Here is a 17,878-nt window from a genome sequence, read left to right as displayed (position 1 = left end):
ATATATATATATATAAATGATGTAAAAAAAAGACAAATGAAAATGGGAAATATTTGCAATTTATACAAAAAACAAAGGTTATTATCCCTCAAAAAGGAGTACTTACAAACTAGAGAAGAAAGGGACAAATAATCCCATCTAAAAATGATCAAAATAACTACCACAAAATGGACTGGAGGCATGGCTCAAGCTGTAGAGCACCTGCTTTGCAAATGTGAAGCCCTCGGTTCAAACACCAGTCCCACTAAAGAGAGAGAGAGAGAGAGAGACAGAAAGTATAAAACTACTCTGAAATGCTATTTCTTATGTGTTCAGACATTGGCAAAAATCTAAGAGTTTGTCATTATATACTTTTGGAGAGGCCATGACACTTCCATAGTTGAAATGGAAAATATTAGTATGAAGGACAATATCTGGAAAAATTATATACATTATCCTTTTAAAATTTTATTTAGGATTCATTAATAGTACAAGGGGGTTTCATGTGAAAATTCCATATATGTATACAATGTTTTGAGCAAGTTCACCCCCTCTATGCTTTTCCCTTAACTCTCCCCTTTACCCCCCTCCCTTTTAAAAACAGTATTAGGTGGGTTTCTTTATGCTATCTCCATACATATATAAGTAGACCTACTTTGATTCTCTACACATATTATGTTTTGTCCCAGAAATCCTACTGTTAGGGATCTATCCAAAACATACACTGTCAAAGGTACAAAGAGTTACATGCACAAAGCTATCCATTATAGGACAAACTCTAATAGCAAAAGATTAGATCAATCCAGGTAGTCATTAACTGAATGCATGAATGTACCTTAATAAAATGGAATATTATAATATCCCACTTCCCACCAAAAAGGAACCTAAGGTCTTTGAAGAAATAGCCAATCCCAAGTCCAAGGAAGGAAATACACAGGTGCATAATGCTTCCTGTCCTACTGAAGACAAAGAGTACTGGGATTCTGTCAAAAGGACTCGAAAGCAACTTGACATAGATAGAAAGATAACACAATGGATTATAGCACCCCAAATATATTTAAATCCATACATTTATAATGATGCCAGAACAAAAAGCAAAGCTTTATTGGCTACCTTTGGAAGATCCAAGGGAATCAACACATCATTTTGATGACTGGAAAATAAAGAGAAGCAATCAAGCATTTACTCAAGAATTGGACCTTGAGATAATCAGATTGGGATGGTGGAGTGGCTCAAGCCATAAGAGCACCTGCCTTCCAAGTGTGAGGCTCTGAGTTCAAACCCCAGTGCCACACACACACACAAAAAGACTATCAGATCATTAATGTGAAAATGTCCTCTCTTTAAAAAGTATTCCAATCAATAAATGAAGAAGGGATGGTAGAACTAGAATATCTCCATTTTGCACCCCTTAGTAACAACACTGAAGACACTGGTCATCAATGGTGTCAACATTGTGGCTAGAAAGACAAGCAGACGTGGATGCATCTGATCAATGCACACAACCCACCTATGCCTTGATTCTTGTCAAAACATAGAATCCCAGTCGGGTTGCCTGTAATCCCAGCTACTCAGGAGGCAGAGTTGAGGAGGACTGTAGTTCAAGGCCTGCCTGGACAAAAAGGTTAGTGAGACCTCTGTCTCAACCATCCCAGATACTTGGGAGATATAAAAAGGAGGATGGTGGAGCAGCCTAGCCCAGGGAAAAACACGAGACCTTATTCTAAAAATAGCTAAAGCAAAAAGGGTTGGTGGCATGGCTTAAGTGGTAAAGTGCCTGCCTAGCATACATGAGGCCCTGATTTCAAACCCTAGTAGTGGGGGGAAAAATAAGAAATCCATATAACCCAGGTCAAATCAGACCTGTAATCTCGCTACCAATTTCCCAGAAACACAGGTGATAACATGGCAAAGGACATCTGAGAGACAATCATCAAGCTCCAAACAGGAAGAAATCCTACAGGATCTGCAGTATACACCATGCAGTGTTTTAAATGTATATGAGTGTGTTAGTTACTTGTCATCCCTATGACCAAATACCTGACAAAAACAACCTAAGGGAGGAAGGACTTATTTTGGCTCACAATTTCAGAGGTTTCACTACATAGGGCTTGGCTCCGTTGATTCTGGGCCTGTGGTGAGGTGGAATGTCATGGTAGTGGGGGGGTGTATCAGAGTTTACTCACCTCATGACAGACTGGAAGCAGAGAGAGAGACAGGAAGGAGTCAGGAACATGATACCCCAAGGACCTGCCCCCAGTGACCTGCTTCCTCCAGCTGGGTCCTACCTCCTAAAGTTTCCAGAACCTCCCAAATTAATGTCACCAGCTGGGAACCAAGCACTCAACACATGAGCCTGTGGGGAGACATTTCATATTCAAACCATAGAGACAGAGACAGAGAGAGAAAGAGAACACTTAAGAGATGCAGCAACTAACTAATCACAGGGATCCCAATGCTCTCAGATCTCAATTCTAGCAGCAAACTGCAATTACAACAACAAAACCTTTAGATAATCAGGGAAAGAGAAGAGTACAGTCAGTTCTGCTATAACACAACCTGTGTGTTTCTAAAAAACCCTTTGCACTACAAAATCATTAAATAGGAACCATAGGGCTTATGGGGAAAAGGAGTTAAGAGTACAACACGTAAAACCTTCACATCATTTAACAAAAGAGACAGAGAGAGAAGACCCTAATAAAAAAGATTTATCCATGTTAAACGGTTAAAGAACACACAGATACTACAATAAATATGACATTTTACTCTGGCGTAGACTGGAAGCTTACTCGTAGAAAGTCAAGACTTGCAGCTGTGAGTCACTGTGAAGTGGAGGGAGGCGTCTGATGTGAAGGTCCGTGCCTTATGATGCATGCTGAACTCAGGTAGCTTGTAGTGTCTGGTAATTCCAGACTCCTGGAACAACAATCACAACCCTTAAGCAAACAGGATGACTTCTTCTGACTCTTGGGCCCAGAAGAATGCTCTTCCTGTTCAAGCATCAACCTTTCCAAATATGTCCATGGCTAGGAAGTAGGGTCTCCATCCTCACCCCAGGACCAGGGATACTCTGTGGTAGGGGGCCACCAAATCCATCTCTCCAGAGCAGACAAGTGCATCTTGCTGCCCACAAGCACCTCAAACTCAGCAGATCCCTGTCTCAACTCATCTCCCCTTATTCCCGCACCCAAGCATGCATATGTGCTACTCCTAGCACAGACTTTCCCATCTGTGTCTTCCAGCTTCCTTTTCCTTCCTGGTTAGACCCAGTTGAGTGTACACAGTTACATGCACTCAAATGACAAGGCTCTATGAATTCTATCCTAGCTGCCAGTGTTTTCATGTCCCTCTCCTCTTTATCCTCTGTCCTTTAGTCAAGCCCTGAACCATTTCAATGGATTCTTATTTCCACTTACCTCACTTTCAATCAGATCTCCTTGTGTAATGAGCAGGATTTTTAAATACTAATCTGTTAAAAGCCCTAACAAGTTCCCCATTCCTGGTCAACTAGGGGATGACATCTGCATTCCTTCATTGCCATTCCTTCATACTCAGCTCTTCTTGGACTCTGAGCCTACCTGTTTCCTGCCCCGGGTCCTTGCTCACATGTGCCCTTCACTGTGATGCCCACACTAGGCTAAGCAAGTGTGACAGAGTACCCACGACTCTTGTCTATTAAAATCTTCATCCTCCATGGCCCATCTCCAATGCTGCCTTCACCAGGAAGAATTTCTTATTTCTTTCTCTTCCTACCCTCAACCAAATCTTCGGTCCCTCTGCCTGTCCACAACCCCTTGGTGCACTTTGCAGGGTAGTCACTTATGTCTTAGTGTTTGCCCACCCAAGAGTAAGCAGGACTTTGTGAAGGCAAAGCAAGGCCCCTGCTGGGTCTCCAGCCCACACAGCACCCCTCCATTTTCTCTCTTTTCCTGATATCCTGGTCCCCATGGACATGGGCTTCCAGTGGTTCTTCAGGAGATTTCTAGGGTAACAATCCTGCCGGACCAGACATCGGATGGTCACAGATTCTGGAAGGGGTAGGTTCCAGGGAAAAGAGTCTTGCTGAGCTTTCAAGTTTAAGCAATGTCACTGTCTACCTGCAAGGACCTGTTCTCCAGAGCCTTAAGGCTCTCACATCCAGTGTGGTTTCATGGACCCTTGTCAAGCTCACTGACCCCTGCTAGGGACCTGCTAGTGGTGAGGATCTTTGGGAATGTCAGTCCTGGAAGCTGAGTTACCTCCCTCAGGTCCTTGTTGAGGACAAGGCAGAGGGCACAAGGCACTGGGACATGTAGCTTGCTTGGTACAACTTCCTGCTCTCCCACCTCTCTTTGTGCCTGGTTCTTTTTGTCTCTGAGCTTCTCAAATTAAATGATGACGCAGCCTACCTGGGGCCAGAAGCCCAGGTCTGTTGCCCTGCTCTCTCTAGCATGCTCCCTACCTCCCCTGAGAGAATTGGCAAGTGCTGCTGACCCGCTGCCTCAGCTGGCACACAAGTCCTTTATTGACAAGTACTGAACACCCCCACCATCCCCAAAGATAGACATTAGAGAGATGTGAGTGCCCCAAGTCCTGAGCTGCACCAAGAGAAGGAAGATCTAAACTGGGGTGGAGTGAGGCCTCAGTAACAGAGGAAAGGAATATGTGACCCTACCACCTCCTCCAAAGGACAGGACGTGCAAGGTGGTGACTGTGTGTCCTCTGGCAAATTGATTTCTTTTCTGCTTTCTTATCTGTAATATGAGGTTAATAACCACAATTTCTTCACAGGTGGTTACAAAGATTAAATGTTCTTTCACACATACTAAAATGGCTATAATTTTAAAAAGGAAAATCACAAAATGTTGATGAAACTATAGAGAAATTAGAACCTTAGTGCATTGCTGGCAGCAACATAAAATGGTATAGCTACTGTGGAAAACAGCTTGGCAGCTACTCAAAAACTTAAACATAGAGTTACCATGTGATCTAGCAATTCCATTCCTAAGTATATATCCAAGAGAACTAAAGACATATGTTCACACAAAAATGAATGTTTTTATTATTGACAATAGCTCCAAAATGGAACTAACCCAAAGGTACATCAACCCATGAATGGATAAACAAAATGTAGAGTTATACTGTGGACTATGACCTGGCCATAAGAAGGAATAAAGTACTGATATGTGCTACAATGTGGATGAATCTTGAAAACATACCCTTTGATACTACTTACATGAAATGTCCAGAATAGGTGAATCCAGAAACCAAAAGTAGATTAAGGGTTGCCAGGATCAAGGGGAAGGGAGCATGGCAAGTGATACTCTTGAACACAGGGTTTCTTTTTGGAGTGATAGAAATGTTCTAGAATTAAATAGTAGTAATGATAACATGAATACATGCACATGCCTTAAAAACAAATGTGTACACTATAAAAGGATAAATTTTATGGTATGTGAATTATATCTCAATAATAATGTAAAGAACAAACTGATACACACATACACACACAGATTAAAAGTGCCAGCACCATCCTGGCCCATGTGAAGTGCCCTGTAAATGACAGGACAGTAATGTTGAAGAACAGCTCTCAGGCACTATGTTTGGGTCTTCCCTCTCACAGGCCTGCCCATTGGGATCAATCATTAAAGGTTTAACTTGTGTTTTGCTACTTTAGCAAGAAAATATACTTAAAATGCCCTATTGAGTCTTGGGAATGATAGGGTCACTCATCAGGGAAGAATTAAAAGTTTCTGTCTTTTGGCATCTGATCCACCCCAACTGATGGGCATGACCTAAGTGTAGAAATGGCAGGGCCCTGGGGAGAAAGGGGTGAGGACTCAGGAAAGGGGCTCTGGTTCCTGAGTCTCCAGCATCTGAACCAGTGTGTCTCAGTGGCCAGAGCTGGCAGCCAGGGAAAGGATCACAGTGGGCATCTTGGGGCACCACAGGAAGGGGCTCTAGGTGCAGACCCAGCTCACCATCATAGCCCCGGAGAGGCTCACTCTGCAGATGCTCCATCATCCTTCATCCTCAGGGCAGATCCTACACCTAAGGGACATTTCCACTCAGCTTCTTGTCACTGTAAGAGGACACAAAACAGGTGTTCCCCAGAACTCACTGAGATCCTGATAGCGGAAGCAGCAGCCTGGAATATATTGCTGTACCCAGGCTGAAGGGAGCAGTGTGCCCAAATCCTATAAACTCCATGGGAGCCCTGGCTCTTTCACTGTCCCCGCTTCCCATCCCTACCACCCACTCCCTGTCTGTCCATAATGGCATCCCCCCAGTTTCTGGCCAGGCTCCAGTGGGTGTGTCCCACCTGATCCTACCTTTACCAACTGAGAACCTCCCCTTGGCTTCTGAGCATCCACTGACCATAGCTATCCTTTGGGGCCCCTATTCCAGTAGTACCACCTTTAGGAAGGATGTCGGCTTGTTACAAGTTATCAAATACATCAAAATAATGAATGGTCCTACTTTTAAGCCCCCTGTGAACACCAGGCACAAGGCTACCCCTGCACTTCCATCCCCATTACTCTTTACATCCTAAGCTACCACCCCTCCTCCACCTGCTCCAGTCTCACTGCACAGGAGAATTGAGGGCCCAGTCCCTCCCAACTATGGGCAGCTCAATTGCTAGGGGAGCAGAAGGTTGTTTGCCCAGGCCAAAGAAGGAAAGGTCACCTCAGACCCACCCTGGTGTTCTGCAGCTGCTGCCTTCACAGCTGTGCCATGACTGGCTGAGGAATGTCCGAAAAGTCTTCCCTCCCCTTTCCCTTCTGTCCCACCCCCAGAAGGAGTGCAGACAGGGCACTGCTCCTGTGTGCTCCACCACCTCGCAGGCATTGTCCCGAATCCAAACACCCACACACAGGTCTGGCTTCTGCCGGGGTTCAAGAAGTCCCTTGAATCCTGTCAGGGAGTCCATACAGCTCCCAAATGACAAGAAAAATATCTGTGCTGTAGAAACAGAGTTCTATGTGCAGGAATTGACAAATGCTGGTTTCACCTTTGAGAGTAGTTTTATGCTTTCTGAAATGCAAACTCCATCACTGGGAAGAGAAGCGTTAGTGCCAAGCATTTGAGGAGTTTCCAGTGAAACCACAAAATGCACACAGCTACTGGCAGCAGCTTGCTCCCTAGCCAGCCACCACTCAAGGCTCCTGGAGTTTCCTGAGAGCAGTACTTGGTGCACTGGCCTCTGATTTGTTTCCTGGTGACAGCCAGTACTGGGGCACATAAGGTGGGAGGCTTGGTCTGCATTCTGTGCCAGGACACAAGCAGAGCTAAAGGGAACCCCTTCTGCTACATTTGCTGGGAACTGCTTTTGTCTTTCATCTTAATGAAGTAGAAAGAGAATGATAAATAAGAGACGGAGAATAATTCCACGTCATCTGTCTCCAAACACCACCACTCATGCCAAGCCCAGTACATACTTACTCATGTACAGATCACACAGCCCCCCACCACAGAGTAGGGACAGGTGAGGTGCATCATCATAAGCACTGACCAGACACTAAAGGTTTGGTCTGTCATCTAGCACAGTAAGTCACCAGGCAACAAGAAGACTAGAGATCAAGGATTCCCAGTTGTTCTTGCTCCTGTGAACACCAAAATGTCTAGTTAGGATCCTCAGGGCTCTTGTCTAGAAATAGAAAATGCGTGTTCCGAGTATTGCAGTCTCAGCACCTCTCTACTAACACAGTACAGTGTTTAAGAGTGCAAACTCTGGAGTCAGAAGGGGTCCCGAAGTCCATGTCTGCCACTGACATGCTGTGTGACCTTGGACAAGTCATTTGACTCTTCTGTGCTTAGGTTCTATATCTATAAAATGGAGATATGCGTAGTTAATATGTTAATATATGCAAAGTATTTATAGCAATACTCAGCATAGTAAATACAGCTAGTAAGTAGATTTGGGTGAGTCGGTACACAGATGTCAAGAACACAGGCTCTGAAGATTACTAGAATTTGGATCCTAGTTCTGTCCCTTTCTAGCTGTGTGACTTTGGGCCAGTTAACTCTTTATGCCTCAGTTTTCTCATCTGTAAAAGAAGGGGCGGAAGGTGAAACCAATAGAACAGTTAAAGAATTAGATACATTAATTTTTGCAAAGTGTTTAGAATAATGTCTGGCGCTGTATTACCTACTGTTGCTATTACATCATTGCTGTTATTGCAATTGGGCTATCATTTCTCAGCTGTGATTGTGACTGTACCTGCAGGTGAGAAGCAATCCCAGGCCCTATTTCCCTACCAGAAGCTGCCTCTGTTGAGGTTTAGGAGCCAGAACAAGAGACCAACAGGCTGTGGTCTCCCTTGGCCCTGGGGTAGGGACAGGCCAACACTGATTTGGTCCTCATTTGCCCTCTAAACAGAAGCAGGGACCTGCCGGCTCCTCCATGGGAGGCAGGTGCAGCTGAAAAGGGAGGCTCAGGCCATTACCATCCTCACAAAGAGAGCTCCAACTTTGGGGCTCCACAGATACAATTGCAAGCTCTGACCTTGTTGCTCAGAGGCCCTGTGACCTTGAGCACGCTGCTGAATTTTCTACTTCTCAATTCCTGCCCTCCACATGGTGGGAGGGGCACCTTCCTAGCAGAGGCAGCTACCCCTTGGCTCTGCACCAGCTCAGGAAAATCAGCTCCCTGTTTCTGTCCCCTCTTGCCCTCTTCTACCTCTGAGATTTAGAATCAGTGGAGGCTGCTGAGAGCTTTGGAATTCAGGAAGAAATGCTTGTTTCATTTCTCTTTCTCCCTCAGAGCCAAAAGTTGCAGCAGTCAATTTAACAAACCTGAGTGTCCATTCCACTCTATTAGGGTCCCAAAGTCAAGGCAGCACCAGTGCTATGGGGCAGAGCATCTTCTCCTGATGTTGAGAGGTTTGTGTTTTTGTTTTCATTTCACCCACAGAATACTTAAATATATGCTAGTGGTATTTAAAAAAAGAATTCTATCGACATGGTGGTGCACATCTGTTATCCCAGCACTTGGGTGGCTGAGCAGGAGGATCACAAGTTTGAGAACAGCCTGGGATGCATAGCAAGACCCTGTCTGAAAAAAAAAATTCAAATAGTACAGGATTATTTTGAGTTAAAAAGTGAAAGTCACATTTTACAATCACCTTCTCTTTCCCTGCCAGTAATTGCTTAGTGTTCAGTCTTTCTAGACCTTTCACTGTACATCTATAAATATATCTAAGTATTATTTCACTTCTATAGATCCTACTATATATATTATTGTAAGACATCTTGCTTAAGTTGTGTCTAAGGCCCTTCCTTGGTGATACATGGTGAATTACTGCAGTCTTTTTAATGGCAGCAAATTATCCTTTTGTGCAAATAAATGATTACCATCCACTCTACTGTTAGACTTCTAGAGTGTTTACTAGATTACTTACTTTTATGAACATTTGGGTATACACATGTGTAAACATTTTCTGTAAGAGAAAGGGCATTCTTAGGTCAAAAGACTGAAAGAATCATAAAGAACAAAACATGGCAGCATGTGCCTGTAATCCCAGCATTACAGAGGCTGAAGTAGGAAGTTTGTGAGTTCAAGGCCAACCTATAGCAGACCCTGCCTCAAAAAAACTAAAACCAAAAAAAAAGAAAGGATCACAACTTACCCCATATTCTATATCCTCACTCTATTATTATAGTCTACTTATTTATTGCCTGCTTTTCCTTCTAAAATATAATTTTCACAAGAGTAGGTGCCTTATCTGTCTGATTCTATGCTATCTCCCCAAAACCTAGAAGAGTGTCTGACATATAGTAGGGATTCAATAAATATTTGTTGAATGAAAGAATGGACAAAAAGGCGCATACATTTTTAAGGGTGGTAGGTGTTGCAAATTTGCTTTCCAAAAGGCTGATGAGTTCATACTCTTCCAGGAAAGTCAGAGACTGTTTCCCTGCGGCCTAGATAGCACAGCATATTATCATGTTTTAAATTAATAATCCCTGTCAGATTGGGGGAAAAATGTCATCTCCCACTTGTACCATTGTTTGACAAATTCCACCAGAGCTCGCCTGGCCTCTTATCATGAGACTAATTTGGAAAGTTCTGTCTGTTCACAGTCAGTGTGCCCAGAGCCCCGGCTAGGAAGCCAGCCCCAGAGATGCATGAGTGGGGTCTCAGGCAGAGCTGGACTCCAGACTATAGCCCAATAGAGGGCCAGGGAAGGGGTCTGGACAATGTCACAGCTGCTTCCATAACAGCTGCATGGATGTTGACAGCCATTGCACTCCACAAGTGGATGCAGAAAAAACATTGCTACCAGGAAGAGGCTCCTGGGGAGTGGAAGGACAGGGCCAGCACCCTATCAAAGACAGCGGTGTGTGGGCAGAAGGCTGCCTAGCCCCCACAAAGGAATCAGAGGCACCAGAAAAAGGCAGAACAGAGTACCCGAGGCCTTGACCACCTGTGAGTCACTGACTTTCATCTTCAAAGGTCCTTCCCCAGAGACTTGTATGAATCTTCTGTCACTGAGTGACCTGATATAACCACAAGTCTTTCAAAGCCTTTATCTATCATGTCTTCTCCTTCTACAAGTCTTCCTAGCTTCCTGGATGGACAGCTTGTCTGGGATTCTGGGTTTCAAGGTAGAAGCACAAATGGGCCTGCCTGTCCTCAGTATGATGCCTGCAGGAGATTTCACAGCCCCAGGGAACAGGAGGCAGGCCCTCCCTCTCTCTTAGTACCCCACCAGTGAATCCACTGGTCCCCAGGGAAGGTGTGCCCGCACAATTGGCCTGGTTCTTCAACCAGACTATACCACAGGGGAAAAAAGGAAGGAAAAACTTTCTAGTGTGAAAGACACCAGAGATATAATGCACTGTGTATAATTGGTTTGGATTCTGGTTTGAGATCACTAACCACAAAAAACATGTTTGCCACAGTTGCAGAAATATGAATATGGGCTATTAGATGATATTAAGGAATTAGCATTAATTGTGATGGATGTGACAATGAGGTTATGTTTATATAGAAAACGTGTCTTACTTTTTAATGATATATACAGAAATATTTAGGGTAAAATATATGTCAGTAATTTGCTTTAAAATCCCTAGTTTTTAAAAAAAAGTTGATGAAGCAAATGTAGCAAAATGTTAATAACTATTATATCTAGGTCATAGATGTATGGGGTTTGTTATTCTATCCTCTCACATTTTCTATATGTTTAACCATTTTTATAATAAAAATTTTAAATCAGAAGAGAAGCAGGAGAAGTGGAAAGATAGGGAGTGGGGGAGGAGAGTTAAGGCTCCGCAGACTTCCAGCAAGGCCAGCCCTATCCCTAGGTTGGGGCAGGATATCCCAAGGTGAGCCTCGTAGCCCTCTATCCCAACACCAGGTTTGTTCATGTTAGCAGGCTGCTCCTGCTGTGCCTGCCTGGCGAGAGGCTGCTAGGCTGTCTGAGGACTGGAGCCCAGCAGGAATGGAATACAGATCTCAGTGTTGGCCAGCTCAGTGCTGTGAGTTCAGCAGGCGCATGATACAGGAAGCAGCTCCTTGAGATGGGATGCATCCATTTCAGGAAGAAAGACCCCCCAGGAAGCTGAGCCCACGCCATCTGCAGTACAGCCAAGCATGAGCTGGCCTGTCTGTGTTTGTGGAACTCGAGACAGCACAATCCTTCCCAGAAGTCAGAATTGGCCGGTATGAGATGGGGGCAGCCATCCGTAGATCCGTCTACAGGAGCAGGCTTGCTAAGCTGGGTCTTTACAGGAACAGCCAGGGAATCCACCCATACAGGGGCTTCCAGGCTTAGAACCCTTTTGGAGGAAGGAGGAAGGTCACTGCTGTTCACCATCCACTCTCTGTCATGCCTGGGAGCAGGGATCCAGGCCCTATGCCTACAGGTCAGGCAGCACAAACTCCCCAGGGCTCTCCCCGATGATTAGAAAGAGATTTCAGAGGTAAAGACAAAGTGTTTCTCCTGTTCCAGGCATCTGTGAACTCAATAAGCATTCACTGAGCACTTACTTACTTTCGATTGGCCCAGTCTTAGCCCAGGCCATGGGCCCTGTCCAGTGTGGTTCACAGTCCATGGATAGGGCAGAATCAGACCCAGCCCAGCCCAGCTCAATACAGGGATTCAAAGCACGGGGTTCTGTGCATGGGGCTTGGCAGGATAGCATACCTCTGTTTCCATGACAACCTGGGCTAGCAGGCTCCTGGAGAGATGTGGCAGAAAGTATAGAGCAGCCTTTCTCAAAATGTAGTTTCCAGACCACCTGTAGCAGCATTTCCTGGTAGCTTACTAAAAAGCAACTATCTAAGTCCTGCTCTAAACTACCATCTTGTCTCAGTCTGTTTTTTGTTGCTATCACAAAGCACCATAGATTGGATGGCTCATAAACAACAGAAATTTATTTCTCACGGTTCTGGAGTCTGGAAGTCCAGAATGAGGATGCCAACATGGTTGGTGCTAGTTAGGGCCCTCTTCCAGGTTGCTGACTGCTGGCTTTCCATTGTATCCTACATGGCAGAAAGAGCACGAGAAACCTCTCTGTGGTCCCTTTTGTAAGGACACTAATCCCATTCAGGAGAGCTCTGTCCTCATGACCTAATAACCTCTAGAGACCCCATCTGCTAGTATGATCATGTTGGAGTTCAAGATTTTAACCTATGAATTTAGAGATGCAAACATCAGTCCATAGCACCCACTATATCCAAAACTGAGGACAGAGCCCAGCCCTGCTTTCATAAGCCCTCCACATGATCCAGATGCACATGACATTTTGAGAGCCATCAGTACAGGAAGGACAGGAGCACCCCAGGATGAACTTCACCTCCTGGGGTGGGAAACAGAGTTTTGAGGAAGCAAATTCCAGTTGCAGGGAAAATGAATTTTCCATCTGACAGCTGCTTAGCAAGGAGCCCAACAGCCTCAACGCCGGAGAAGTCCCATCCCCCAAGTCTGGAACACAGGCTGGAAATGTTCCCCAGGACAGGCTGGGTCATGCTGGATTACAAACAGCTCCCAAATCTCCATACATTTGTTGCTGCTTGGGCAAAGTCCAATGTAATGGACTTCCCCCCAGGGCACCGTCCTCTCTGTGGTGCCCTGACGGCTCAAGGCTATTAAGATTCATAGCTCCCCTATCTCAACACAAGAACTTGCTGGTGATGATGCGGAAGGGCAAGAAGACACTGGAGAATGACACAGGGACATCTCACTGCTTCAGCTCAGAAGTGTGACATGGTAACTTCTCATATTTCATGGACCAGAAACAACACACACTCAGCACCTCTCTACTGCCGAAATGTGGTCTCCCAGAGGCCCTGGAAAGAGAGGAGAAGCCCTGGGATTGTCTCCCAGGAGTACATGCTTCCTGCCTAGGACACAGCAGATGAGGAAAGAAGGTACAGGAAGCTGCTATGCCAGAAAGAAAATAGATTGCTTTAAAATCCTTTTCAAACTCACTGGAGGTGTGGTTCAAGTGGTAGAGCACCTGTTTGGCAAGTGTAAGGCCCTGAGTTCAAATCCCAGTACCACAAAAAAATTCTTTCCAAACTTGAGATTTTTTAATTTTGTTTCTTTTGATGGGACTGGGGTTTGAACTCAGGGCTTCGTGCTTACAAAGCAGGTTTTCTACTGCTTGAGTCACACCTCCAAGTTTGTTTTGCTCAGGTTATTTTTAGTGATGGGGTCTTGCAAACTATTTGCCTGGGCTGATCTTGAACCATGATCCTCCTGATCTCAGCCTCCTAAGTAGCTAGGATTCAGGTATCAGCCACTGGAGCCCAGCTGAGATTTTATTTTTCAATAATTTTCTGGTTCTGAAAATGCTTCTAACTGCCAATTAGTTCTAAGTTTCTAAGAGGTGCCATGGTTCTGGGAATTATTCAACTCAAAACAGTACTGCTGCAGCCACTCCAAGATTCTGGAGCAGCAAACAGGGCCCACTGCAGAGAAGGCAATTGCACAGACTTCCACAGGCTGGGGGCAAAAGCTTGAACTCGGACAGACCAGACCTGGCCCAGCTGAGGTGCTGGGCCTATGAGAAGTCAGACAAGTCCAGGAAAAGAGAAATATAACCATTTCTTCTGAAAAAAACAAAAGAAAAGTAGATTAAAGTCCATGTGTATACACCTGTTCTGGCCCATGAGTCCATTGTTGTGTAGGCTTGCAGTCGCTGTAGGGCCAGGTTGTAGGCCCCACCTGGATGTTGACCACAGGAATGCGGTCCCATCCCACTTCCTCAGGAAATCCCCACAGCAGTGCCCTAACAAACAAGGGGAGCAGTCCCCCCTCAACCCATGTTTGGGGCATTCTCCTCCTTGAAGCATCTGGACTGAGAGTTGGGGGAGCAGTAAAAAGAAAGACGGTGAAGAGGTCAAGCAACTGTCCCCAGCTCCTAAGGCTAACAGCCCTGCTGTCTCCGTGAACAGGAGGACTCACTCTGGCCCTGCTTTGCCTGGCTTCTTGCAGACTATGTGTACCCCCCCCTCCACCACCGCTCCATTTTAGTTAAGATGTCAGCATTATGGTGGCTCCAGCAGAGAATTCCCTAATGTGGTCAGAGCCCCAGGCATGAACATCGAATGCTTCTTCCTTCTCATAGGGACAAGTGGGACTAATGACCATTGTTGGTAGGCTACATGAATTAAGTCACTGTACCCTTTGCTGAAAGATAAATTGCATATCTGCCCTAAGGGAGGGTGAATCACATTGATAATTCCCTTGATTAAAGTCCATTTATTAAGGATCCTGCTGGAAGTTGGTTGTTTTTTTTTAACTAGATAGATTAGGGAGGAATTCAGAAAAGAGAAAAGGGCACAAAAATCATGTTTCCTTGGGGCCTACAAGTTTTGTCCTCAGACAAACTAGTAAAAAGGGCTAAGGTTATCCTGGATTTGCTAAGAGAGAGAGAGAGAGAGAAACAGAGAGATCCCTTCACCGAGTGAGAAGGAAACCCCAAGGCTTACCTGAACCACAGGCCGCAAGCCTGACTGTCTGCAGCAGAATAGAAGATCCATTTCCCACATTGCCCTGGCTGCATCCCCCACCAAGCTGCCTCTTTTGCATTTCAGCTGAAGCATTTTGCAGGCTGTCAAGGCCCCCATAGTGTGGGGGGACCCACAACTCAGACTCAGGACTAGGTGTCTTCATCTCTAGAATCCATGCTACCTTGGTGGCTGGACCCAGACATCAGGCTGAGGCCTTTGGTAAGCAAAGTGTATCTTTGAGACACAACAGTAAATACTGGACCAGGAGCCCTCTGGCCTCTGTCCCATATGCCCAGAAAGCTGAACCAGCCAAACACCCAAGAGGTGGCCTGTGGGCATGGAGGAGGGTCCATTGTTGCAGGATGTTCTGGGATCTGTAGCCACAAACCTGAATCCTACAAAGGAATCTCAGGACCAAGGTGTCCCTATGCTGTTGTGCAACCTAGGGCAGAAAACTTTACCCTTCCAGGTCTCTGCCTCCACAGCTGTACAAAACACTGGTGAGGAACAGTCCAGATGGGCCCTTGGATACTGTCTAACATGAGTGTCTTGAGACACTTGCCTTTAAAAAAAACTGCACCAGGCATTTTTAAATGCAACCAAATCCATCAACATGTCCCCGTCTGCTTAAGTTCAACCTGGACTTCCACCGGGCTGCAGACATCCCCCCAGGGGTGTTCCAGACAGATGCCACCAGGGAAATGAAGCAGTGTCTGTGGGGAGGCCAGGCTGCATAAGGCTGAGTGAAGGGGTGGGAGGGAGGCTGGCTTTCAGGGGGCCACAGCTCCTTACACAAGTGCCTGAATTCTGAAGTGTCTTAGAAAATGGGACATCCAAACTTCAACCTCAAAAACATAGACCTGGGGCTGCCAGGTGTCCAGAGCCCTGGGTTTGGGCCAGATTCTTCTCAAATGTCACCACCCTAGTTCCATATAATTTGCCTTCCCCATGACCCAGTCTCTCTCCCTGCTCTCCCTCCTCTTCAGCATTTGTCATTCAGCTGCTCAAACAAGCTGCAGAAGAGAAATTGTAAATGAGTTTTGCAGAGCACCTTTAAAGAGGTTCACAGAATACGGAGCTCAGCTGGAAGAAACAAGGCCGCACTCAGGCCAGAGAGCCCACAGCACTTACTCCATTCCAACCCCAGGCTCAACAGCTACCCCCCACCCCCAGGCTCTTCACTGGGTGGCCCTGCCAAGAAATACTTCCTCCCATGACCCAGGATTGGAGACCAAGTCAAGGTTCTGATGCCACCTGGAGCCAGACCTGCTGCTGTCAGTGGGGAGGCCCTGGCACCAAGCCCTTCAGCCACAAGGACTTATCAGCAGAAATTCAGCTGACTAGGAAGGAGAGGGCTGAGCCTCAACTTAGGGGAAGGCTCCCAGGCCCAGGTTCTAAGGAGGGCCTGACCCCACCATGCACCCAGCAGACTAAGCCTTTTCTCCCCCACAGCTCCCTGGGAATGAAGCTGTAAGAACAAGATCTGAGAAGGGGAGGGACGAACACTGAGGGCGGCAGACCTGGGCGGCCTTACCACAGAGCACGGCCCAGCCACCCATGCTGCTCATACTTTAATTACACGGTGGGGCACTAAACTGCACGTCTGGTCCAGAAATCACTGTGCCCTCCCTGGCAAGTTGTCTGAGGAAGCTACCTGTCCCACCCAACCCAGATAAAAGGAAGGAAGGCAGCCGGCACAGCCAGACGAAGGTCTGAGCGCATTCTGACTCCCTACACCAGCTTCCTCCCCATCTCTGTGTTCCTACCGCAGCCTTGGCTCCCTTGGAATTCGGATTATAAGAACACATCTCAGAATTGGAGACCATACACTTGGTGACTTAAATAATGAAAGTTATTTCCCAGTTCTGGAGGCTAGAAGTCCCAGATCAAGGTACCAGCACTGTTGGGCTGTGAGGGCCCCCTTGCTGGCTTTCATCTCACTGTGTCTCACATGGTAGAGAGCAATCAAGCTCTGGTCTCTTTCTCTTCTTATAAGGACACTAGAACTATCATGGGAGCCCCATCCTTATGACTTTGTCTAAATCTAATTATTTCCCAAAGGCCCCACCTCCCAATACTGTCACATTGGGGACTGGAGCTTCGATCTGTGAATTTTGAGAGTACACCAGCATGCCAGCCATATCAGCTTATGGCTTTTTCATTGTGAACACACACCTCTCCTTGGAGTCCTGTTTTGAGTGCTAGGTCCTCCATGTGTTCTGCCTTCCAACTGCCAGAAATCAGGAGTAACAGCAGGACTAGAGGAAGGAGCAGGCCCAGAAGCAAGACCATCTCCAGAGCATGGCCACATGCAGAGAAAACACCTCTCCCAACACTTGCCACACTGCTAATCCTGCTGCAGACCCTACTCAGTCCCCACCGCTAACCAGGTCCTACCTAGTAGCCTTTCAGTGTGTGTTACACCCATCACCTCTATCTCACAATGGGCAGCAAGGTCCACATAGATAGGGTCACAAGCCAGTAGGTACAGCTCTGACCGCTATTGGGCATTTATCTCACCAGCCTGACTTCCTCTGCCCCAGACAGGATTGCCTGTCCTATGCCTGACTGGTCTATCATGGTACTCAGATGGATCGCAAGTGTGTGTGCACTGAGCACAGTGACTGGCCCCAGAAGGTTTGCTCATTTGCTACCTGTGGAACCAAAAGGATTGGGAGATATCTCAAAATGGCTCTGCACCTCTCCTGTGACTGCAGTCTGGGGTGGCCCATCTTCACACTCTAGGACCAGCAGTGGCAAAAACAACAGGTCCCCCAACCTGAGCTGAGCCCTCAGGAACCTCCTCACACATCTCTCCTATTTGAAGTCTGAGTCTCCAGAGCCAACAGAGCTGGCAGTGCCAGCAACAGCAAGGCTCAGAAAATCACCCACCTTCTCTGCACTCCAACCATCAGCAGTAAAAGTCTGATTTAAAGTCCTCCCACCCAGACTGGTGGG

At 46.3% G+C, this 17,878-nt stretch overlaps 1 long non-coding RNA gene across 2 annotated transcripts in view; it reads right to left on the bottom strand.

Moving 5' to 3' along the window:
* Window positions 1–480: 480 nt before the first annotated feature.
* LOC141414771 (uncharacterized) overlaps window positions 481–17,878 on the bottom strand; it is a 40,217-nt gene continuing 22,819 nt past the window's right edge. For both annotated transcript variants that reach the window (XR_012439620.1, XR_012439621.1), the window contains exons 3-5: window positions 5,940–6,040; window positions 5,195–5,322; window positions 481–2,895 (exon numbers count right to left, since the gene is read on the bottom strand). This is a non-coding gene — a long non-coding RNA (uncharacterized lncRNA). The remainder of the gene's footprint in view (window positions 2,896–5,194; window positions 5,323–5,939; window positions 6,041–17,878) is intronic.

The sequence above is a fragment of the Castor canadensis genome, chromosome 12, assembly GCF_047511655.1.
Source record: "Castor canadensis chromosome 12, mCasCan1.hap1v2, whole genome shotgun sequence".
In the NCBI taxonomy this organism is placed as follows: domain Eukaryota; kingdom Metazoa; phylum Chordata; class Mammalia; order Rodentia; family Castoridae; genus Castor; species Castor canadensis.
This window is presented reverse-complemented; position numbering and strand designations above follow the sequence as displayed.